A 9,197-nucleotide genomic window follows, 5' to 3' on the forward strand; every position below is an offset into this window, starting at 1 on the left:
CTGCCCTCTTGGAGGTTATGAACAATCATGTTCCAAGAAATGTGTGAGTAGAGGATATGTTCAAGTCTGCCTTATTACTGGCTCCCAAGCAAGATCGATGAACCTTGAAATAATGCTTGGAAAATTATCAATCCACCTATCTATTCATCTCTCTCTCTCTCTCTCTCTATCTATCTATTATTACAGTCAGGTCTGCTCTCAAAGGAAGTATAAATATTTTTTACTGCTCTCATTGGGATTCATATTTGACAACAAAAATAGCATTCACTCTGAACAAATGAATGGAAAGCCATTTACAAGGGTAACTAACACAATGAAAATAAGTAAAACTATGAGGTCGAGGACAGAGACTTGAGATACTGAGTAAGATTAATCTTTGTTAAAAAATAAACTGAGGCATATTGAACATTTTAAGAGCTTATTTGAGCAAAAGTCTATTCCAATTGGGCAGCCCCAAACCAGAAGTTGTTAGAAGCGTTCCCCCCACAGGAGCTGGTGGGGGGCGGTGGGCGGCGGTGAGGGTGAGCCTTTTATAGAGAAAAGGTGGAAGCAAAGTAAGGAAATTACTGATTGGCTATAGCTAAAGCCTAGATGGCAGTTTGTGATTGGTTGTCCTAACTTTTCAGCATTTGCACGCTTAGATTTTGGTTTGCTTCCGTAGGCGGCCAGTACATCAGAGCCACCTCAGTCTAATGGCCTCCTTGCTGAATTAATGTTAATACCTTTTAAGTTAACCTTATAGGATGGCATTAGATTGGAGTTTAGTGGTCTGGTTTGAACAGTCTTAAGAGCTTCCCAGACTCCTGTGTAAAAAAGCAAACATTACTGGCAGGGATCTCACTTCAAGCCTTTATCAATGAAGTCTTCCTTAACTTTTTACTCTCAGTCAGTAGCTTTAGAACAGGTCTCCACATGGGAGTGTGGGGAGGGGGAGGTAAATCTGGTGATCCTGGAGGAAAAACAGCCACCCAAACGGAAAACACACTGCCTGCCAACCAAACTGAAGCTACCTCTGTTTTGCTGAGGGCCTGACCTAGGAGAGGAATGGGCTGCACTAGGCAGTGTTTCCAAGGTGAGCCTTACTGATGACCTAGATGGGTGGGATGGGAGGGGGGGAGAGGGAGGCCCAAGAGGGAGGGGATGTATGTATATGTTTAGCTGATTCACTTTGTTGCACACCAGAAACCAACACACCATGGTAAAGCAATTATACTCCAATAAAAAAATGAATTAATGAGAATGAAACTTGTTTTTGCACTTCTCAGAGCCTCTACATTGAATTTTCTCTCCCTTCAAAGCCCCTACAAGCCTTCACGCCATTCCTTCTCCCTGGCCTGCTACCTTGGCTGACTCTTCAGTACAGGGCCCTGCAAGATCTGACTCTCCCACCTTCCTACTTTTCTTTTTCCTCACATTGTAACTTACCTATCTATTTACTCAGGGGTCTAATAAATCAGGAGTTAAAAGGAGCCCTTAGAGGGTCAAGATCTGGTTTTATTCATCTACGTTACTCTGGCACCTAATATCTGGAGGCTGTACAAGGATGATTATCAAGCAGTTGCTGGATATATTAATATATGTTAATGGAAGATACTAGCTTAAAGTGTTTCCCTATGGATAGCCAATAATTTGGAGGGAGATTTTTTTTTTTTTTTTTTTTTGGAGGGAGATATTTTTGAGGGAGGTAGGCCTTCTATTCCTGTCTCCTTTCAGGAGAAATACCAACTCCATTTGTTAGACCATCCCGGAATATTCTGGGACTGGAGGTGACTTGGCCACTGCCTGAATGCGAGTAAGAAAAAAGGAAAACGTTAAAGGCCCCCCTGAGGTTTCCCATATGGCAGGGGGAGGGGAAATCAGGTAGGAAGCCTCATGGAACAATGAAACAGGCACTGCTCTAAAATCCAAGCACAATCAAGTGCTCTCTGTAACCTGATTCCACAGTTCACTTTCAATTTAGCCACATTATTACAGATTTATTAAAAGGAACTTAAATCTTTGAATGTATGCTTACTTATACTTAACCAGAATTTGACCCATAATACTCTCAGCGCTGTTGTAACTCACAGAATGTCCTAGATATACTGTGATCTTATTTCTAATAGCTGAATAAGCTAATCCCCATAAAGCCACATGAGTACTTCACTGTGATGTAGTACAAGGAAGAATTAGGATGTTCTTAGTAGGCAACTGCAATAAGCTACCTGCTGAGTCATTGAGCTGATCTATTTTTAATCCAATGAGCAAAACTCCTATTTGGTGTGACCTTATCTGAATGCTCTCCTCTGTGGAGCTTGTAAAAACTATACCACTCCAAAAAATGGAGGAAATATTCATTTTCATTATTCCCTGACAAGATGATCATTCTGTTAATTCGGTTGGACAAAAATCTTTTATTTTAACTAGAAATCAAATAAGTATTACCTTAATGAAGACAGACAGGCAGCCAAGTTGTAAAAACAAAACAAAATGAGAAAAGTTCAGTACAACTAAATGTCTGTTTTTCTTTGAGAATTTACCTTAGTAATAATTACTGGAAATGCATTAGTCATGGTGAAAATTATATTCTTATTTTACATATACTTCTCTGCTGGCACAGAAAAATGAAACTGGCTACAGTCACCACGTGATACTGCTTTTGAGAGTCCCAAATTAGATGAGCCCCTGGTTTTGTTATTGGCAGAAAATGTCCCATCATGATTGTGAAACTCCTGCTGAAAAAAAAGAACCAATAGTGTTTGTAAAACCACTGCAAAATAGAAATACTAAATAGAAAAAAAGAATCTTATAATTTGGTACCATTTGTTAATGATTTTCTCTTCAATTTCCACAAGAAAAGAAATAATTTGATGCTAATTGTTTGAAAAGGTTGAGAGAGGTGTTAATGTCCAGTGTTAGTTAATTGTCTCTTGGTAAGAAAATCACTTTAGATAAGGGAGAAAATCTCATCGTAAAATTGTGTTGGATGAGAGGACAATTGTTCTATCAGGTTTAAGAGTTTTTGGCCTATGGAGATAGGATTCACTATTGCTATTTTAGATGAATTTCTTTTAATAGACTTCAGTAAGTTAACATAATCAATATGCATCTTATAGCAAGAGACACACTTTCCTTGCTATAGTCTTTGGGGCATGGCTCTAGGGACCCCATTTCCATTTTTGAGTCAAACTACCAGCAGTCTCTTTAGCTTTCACCACTAATTTGCTAGAGTTAAGGCTATCCTTAAATCTATGGATGATAATTTCTCAGGAAGGTAGAGGACCCTAAGACTAGTTAAGACTAACAATGGGAAATTCTTTTTGAGTTCCTTTCACCTTTCAAATTCACCATGCATATTTGTGTGGTCAAAATAAAATTCAAAATAGTCATTGAAAATTACTTTTACCTTTCATTGCAGATATCGCATGTTGCCTATCCTATGTCTACACTTCTCTCCTTCATTCCTAATGAAAATCAAATTTTTTCAGAGTGGCAGAGTACCCAATTAAAAATATTCACTTCCCTGGTCATCTTTGCGGCTAGCAGTGGCCAGGCAACCCAGTTCTGGTGGATAAAATATAAGTAAAGTCTACAAGATGGAGTTTCCAGAGAAGCTACTGTTTTCCTGTTTCAAAGGATCAGACTCAGTTGGTTTAGGACTACTGTATTCTCCATTTTTCTTTCCCCCAATATTCCTGCCTAGAACATGGATTTGATGCCTGGAGGTACAGTATCCAATCTTACAACCATGAGGACAAAAGCCACAAAGAAAGGATAGTAGAGTAGGATGCTAGAAGGAACTTGCTGACATCCTTGAGCAGCTGCACCAGCCCTAAACAGCTTGCATCTATGAATGCCAAATAAAATGCATGTGGCCCAGTTACATTTGTCCCATGGGACACTTATACTAAAAAATTGTTTATGTGAAATTCAAATGTAACTAGATGCCCTGTATGTTTATTTGTTAAAGCTGGCAACACTATCTGCTTATAGACTTCCTGCTATTTGAAAATTAAATTCCTATTTGGTTAAGCTACTACTGTAGTCAAGTTTCTATTATATGCATCTGAAGTCAACCCCTGATTTTTTTTAAATAATTAATTGTTATAAATTATTTTAGACTTTTCCTTAAAGCCCTAACTTTTAGATTAACTATTTGGAATTATGAGCTACATAATATTTTCTTTCTTAGAAAATGCAATCCAGATATAGCAATTGTTAAATTAATTAAAAAGGAAGTCATTAAACTGAGATGGTTCTAATGTGTTAGTGGCATTACATAAGCAAACCAAACCCAATCCTGTAAATTTCTCAAGGTTAAGAAATTAAATTCTAAGGACAACCGATCATAAACAGCCAATAAGGTTTTCCCAAGTAAAGTGAATGCTTAAGCTATAGCCCATCAAATAATCTCCTTGCTTTGCTTCCTTCTTCTCTGTAAAATCTTTCCCCTAGCTCCTGTTGGTGGAGCACTTTCCAGTTTGGTGATTTGATTTAACTTTGGTGATTTGATTTAAACTGATTTTTGCGCAAATAAACTCTTAAAATTTTTAATATGCCTCAATTTATCTTTTAACAGTTCAAATCATTGGGTATTTGTTCTACCAGAAGTTAGCACTTGAAACTTAATAGCATTAATAAACAGAATTCAAATTTGTTTTCCATATGATTCATCAAAAGAAGCAAAAAGATTTAAGGCAATAATCCCAACCTCAAAACACAACATAGGGACTTCCCTGGTGGCGCACTGGTTAAGAATCCGCCTGCCAACGCAGGGGATATGGGTTGGGTCCCTGGTCGGGGAAGATCCCACATGCCGCAGAGCAACTAAGCCCGTGCGCCACAACTACTGACCCCGCGTGCCACAGCTACTGAAGCCTGCGTGCCTAGAGCCCGTGCTCTGCAACCAGAAGCCACCACAGTGAGAAGCCCGCGAAATGCAACGAAGAGTAGCCCCCACTCGCTACAACTAGAGAAAGCCCGCGCGCAGCAATGAACACCCAACACAGAAAATAAAAAACCCCAAAAACATACATAGGTCACTTCAAAAAGGGCTTGTGGGACCAAAACCAGGAGCTCTTAAATGCTGCAACCAAAGACTGAAGTTCTCCAAAGGTTGTGATCACTCAATTGTGCTGTGTTTTCCTGAGGAGATAGAAGCCTTAGCCACTCATATCCATGATTGGTGATGTGGGGAAGTAAATAAAGTCTCCCAAGTTTAACCAAAACTAACAATCAAACAAACAAAAAATTATATACATGAAATGTAAGTAACCTAGTAAATTCAAAGGGAACTATTATTCATGGAATAACTGATATATTTGTAGATTTACTTACATTCTTTACTGTACCTATAATACCAAATGACTCAAATTATTGAAGATAAACTAATTCAATTGAATTATTGACTACTGTACTTATCACTATGCATAAGAAAGCATAGAGCATAAAGAAGTAGAAAATAATATGGTTTTTATCCTCAAAAAGTTACCATATTTTGAAGAAGATAAAACTTAACAGGGGTCAAATACTTAAAGATGAAACATGGAAGAATAATATAAAAAGATAAATTATAGTTAAAATGGAGGGGAAACGGGAGGAAATGCATCAAAAGGCTATGGTGGTTATCTCTAAGGGATGAAGATTATGGATGTTAATTATTATTTACTTTATGATTTTATGTATTCCTAATTGTCTGAAATGAACATGTATCAGTTGTAAGATTAGAAAGAAAACAATGTGTCTTTAAAAAATTAATAAAATGAAATTAAATATAAAGAAATACCAAAATATACAATGCATATAATGGACTGCTAGGACAGAATATTGGGGCAGATTTCTTGGCGGAGGTGGAATTTGTGATGGACCTTGAGATTTTCCTGACTCATGTCTGTGATATCTACATAGCATGTCTAATTTAGGAATCTGATTTAATTCCACGGGACACCTACCACTAATGTCTAATGCTATGGGGATGGTGTCACCTCCATATGAATGGTGTCCCCTGAAGCTGTGCAAGGAGGCAGCACTCTCAATCATTCTACAGCATATCAGGGCTTGCAAGTTCAGGGTCTGGTCTGGTTAAAAGTAGTTTATGGAAGTCATAAATATAAAGCACCAATAAATTTGTCATTTCCATGAGTATCCCTGCTGTACACTGTTCCCTTGTTCTCCAGTTTTAAATAGTTCCCAAATTTTCATGTATCAGCTACAAGTTTAAGTTCTCTCTTGCAGCTATTTATATCATACTGCTTGTGTAAAATAAGACTCCTCATTCATAAAATGAGGATGATAACAAAACCTTGTCCTACTTACCTAAAAATAGTTTCCTTTCTGCAAAATGGTGCTAATAATACCTACCCTATTGATTTCACAGGGCTGTTGCAAGCATCAGAAGGGATACTATGTAAAAGCAGGTTGAAATTCAAAGTGTTACACATATCAGAGGCATCCCTATAGCTCTGCCTAGCACTGGAACCAAATCATTTGTGAGACAAGCACCAAGCTGTCCACTACAATATGTTTGACCATGAAGGGGTATGATATTTACTAGTCTGTGGACCTACAAAAACGTTTGTGCTACATTTTGTGTTTACTGTTTTTATGAATAGCTATTTTTAAAGGAGTTGGCAAAAGCCTGTGCAACTAGTGTGACTACTTACAAGCCTGCCCATAAATGGCCTAGTGTTTAAAGCAAGAAGGTGAATTCTATTTCTCTTCTCTTATTCTGCTCATTTTCCCATTTCTTTCCACAAAGGGTGACCTTGTTCAGAGCAGAATTGTAGATAGAGTACTTTTCTAGTAGATACTTTCTTTTTACCTCTTAGGCTGACTCCAGTTTGAATGTATTTGGTATGATCATTGGAATTTTCTTCCCAGAAGTGAAAGGGGTATTGTAATACTGTTCTGGGGGATGAAATGCATTCTATTACAGGAACCAGAAACCTGGGTTCTAGTCCCAGCTTTTGAGTGAGTTTAGGTCAATCATCCCTCTCTCTGGGGCTTTAGTCTCCCCCTCTATAAAATTATCTAAAATTTTTTCATACGGTTAATTTTTTTCTATAATGTAGTTGATTTGGGGGGGGGGGCAGAGAACAGCTTTATTGAGATATAATTTACATACCGTACAATTCACCCATTTAAAGTGTATAGTTCAATGGTTTGTAGGATATTCACAGGTATGTGTAGTCATTACCACAGTCAATTTTAGAACATTTTCATCTCAAGGAGAAACCCCTATCACTCATCTACCCCTGCAAACTCCTTACCCCTACACCCCAAGTAACCACTAATCAACTTTCCATCTCCATAGATTTCCTATCCTGAACTTTCATATAAGTGGAATCATATAATACGTAGTCTTTTGTGATTGGTTTCTTTCAGGTAGCATAATGTTTTCAAGATTCATCCATATTGTTGAATATATCAGTGCTTCATTCCTTTTTTATGGCCAAATAATATTCCACTGTATGGATATATCACATTTGTTTATTCATTTGTCTGTTGATGGACATTTGGGTTGTTTTCACTTTTTGGCTATTATAAATAATGCTGCTATGAACTTATATACAAATTTCTGTGTAGGCATGTTTTTGTTTCTCTTGGTGAAATTCTATGTTTAATTGTTTGAGGAACTCCCAGACTGTTTTCCAAAGTACATGGACCATTTTACATTTTCATAAGCAGTATATGAGGGTTCCACTTTCTCATCATCTTCACCAATACTTGTTAGTATCTGGCTTTTTTATTTCTAGCCATCTTAGTGGGTGTGAAGTGGTATCTCATTGTGATTTTGATCTGTATATCCTTGATAACTAATGATGTTGAGTATCTTTTCATATTCTTATTGGCCATTTGTGTATCTTCTTTGGAGAAATGCCTTTTCAGATACTTTCCCATTAATGTAATTATTTTTTAGAGAATAAGTAACAGGAGAGAGAAAACTATCTCATTGACAGATCTTTTAATGCTTGAAAACAAAAATATAATTAGCTAAGCTAACTTTAAAGTCTTTAAACTTTTGACCCGAAGTTTGTTTTTAAGCATATTAGAAAATCTAAATTAGTCCTAAATCATATTGTTTTCCCATTATGTGATTTTTATAGTAGTTGCCCTATTAAAAAGGCATATATCATAATCAGTGTTCTACTCCAGCATTCTGTTTCAGATGTCAAAGATTCTTTGTGAGGAAATATGGTTATTTTCTGTGATGGTGGTTCTCAAACTGTGGTCTGCCTACCCCTTGGGGTCACCAAAACCGTTTCATGAGGTCCACAAGGTCAAAACTATTTTCCTAATAACATTAACTATTATTTGCCTTTTTCATTACGTTGACATTTGCACTGATGCTACAAAAGCAATGGTGGGTAAAACTCCTGGTGCCTTAACATAAATGAAAGCATTTGTACCAAACTGTAATAATAGCCATTATATTGTTCTCTGCCAAACACTAGCAGTAAACAAACAAAAAAATAAATTTCAGATGCCATTTTCACTTAAGAATGTTCCTGATGAAACAATTACACATCTCAATTTTATTCAGTCTTGACCCCTGAGTACGTGTCTTTTTAATATCTGTGATGAAATGGGAAGTACACATAAAGCCCTTGTGTGGCATACTGAAATAGGGGGCTATGAGGAAAAGCACTTGTTCCCTGAGTTACAAGCTGAACTAACTGCTTTTTTCATGGAACACCATTTTGACTTAAAAGAATGACTGGTAAACAAATTATAGCTATTTAAACTTGGGTATTTGGTAGACATTTTCTCAAAAATGAATGAAGTAGGTCTGTCACTTCAAGGAAAACAATTGACGGTATTTGTAGCCAGTGATAAATTTGAGCTTTCAAGCTTTAGGAACCTTGTATCTGACACTGCGAACTTGACAGCTTCCCAGTGTTTAAAGACCTTGCCAATGAGATCAGTGGTAATATTAAAGAATGTGATTTTTGTTTGTTTGTATAACATGTGTCAACACTTGGAAGATCTGCTTAACTTCACAGAAGTTATCATTCAATATCTTCTGAATGATAACGCATGATGTTATAAAATCATGCATAGGTAAAATGTCCATTCAAAGTGTGAGATAGATAAATTGATTTTAATATAACAGCATATGAAAAGGTCAGCTTTTAGATTCCAGCTAACCTTTAAGAAACTACAACTTGTCAAGTTTTGGTATAATATCAAAGACTGTCCATAATCATCTGAAAAGACTG

The 9,197-nt window shown here is 36.8% G+C and overlaps 1 non-coding gene across 1 annotated transcript; it reads left to right on the top strand.

Annotated features, from left to right (window-relative positions):
• The first annotated feature begins 5,015 nt into the window (after nucleotides 1–5,015).
• Nucleotides 5,016–5,140, top strand: LOC136134250 (small nucleolar RNA SNORA25). The gene has a single exon (XR_010656534.1). It is a non-coding gene; the product is annotated as a small nucleolar RNA SNORA25 (small nucleolar RNA).
• Nucleotides 5,141–9,197: the final 4,057 nt, after the last annotated feature.

This window comes from Phocoena phocoena, chromosome 14 (genome assembly GCF_963924675.1).
Source record: "Phocoena phocoena chromosome 14, mPhoPho1.1, whole genome shotgun sequence".
In the NCBI taxonomy this organism is placed as follows: domain Eukaryota; kingdom Metazoa; phylum Chordata; class Mammalia; order Artiodactyla; family Phocoenidae; genus Phocoena; species Phocoena phocoena.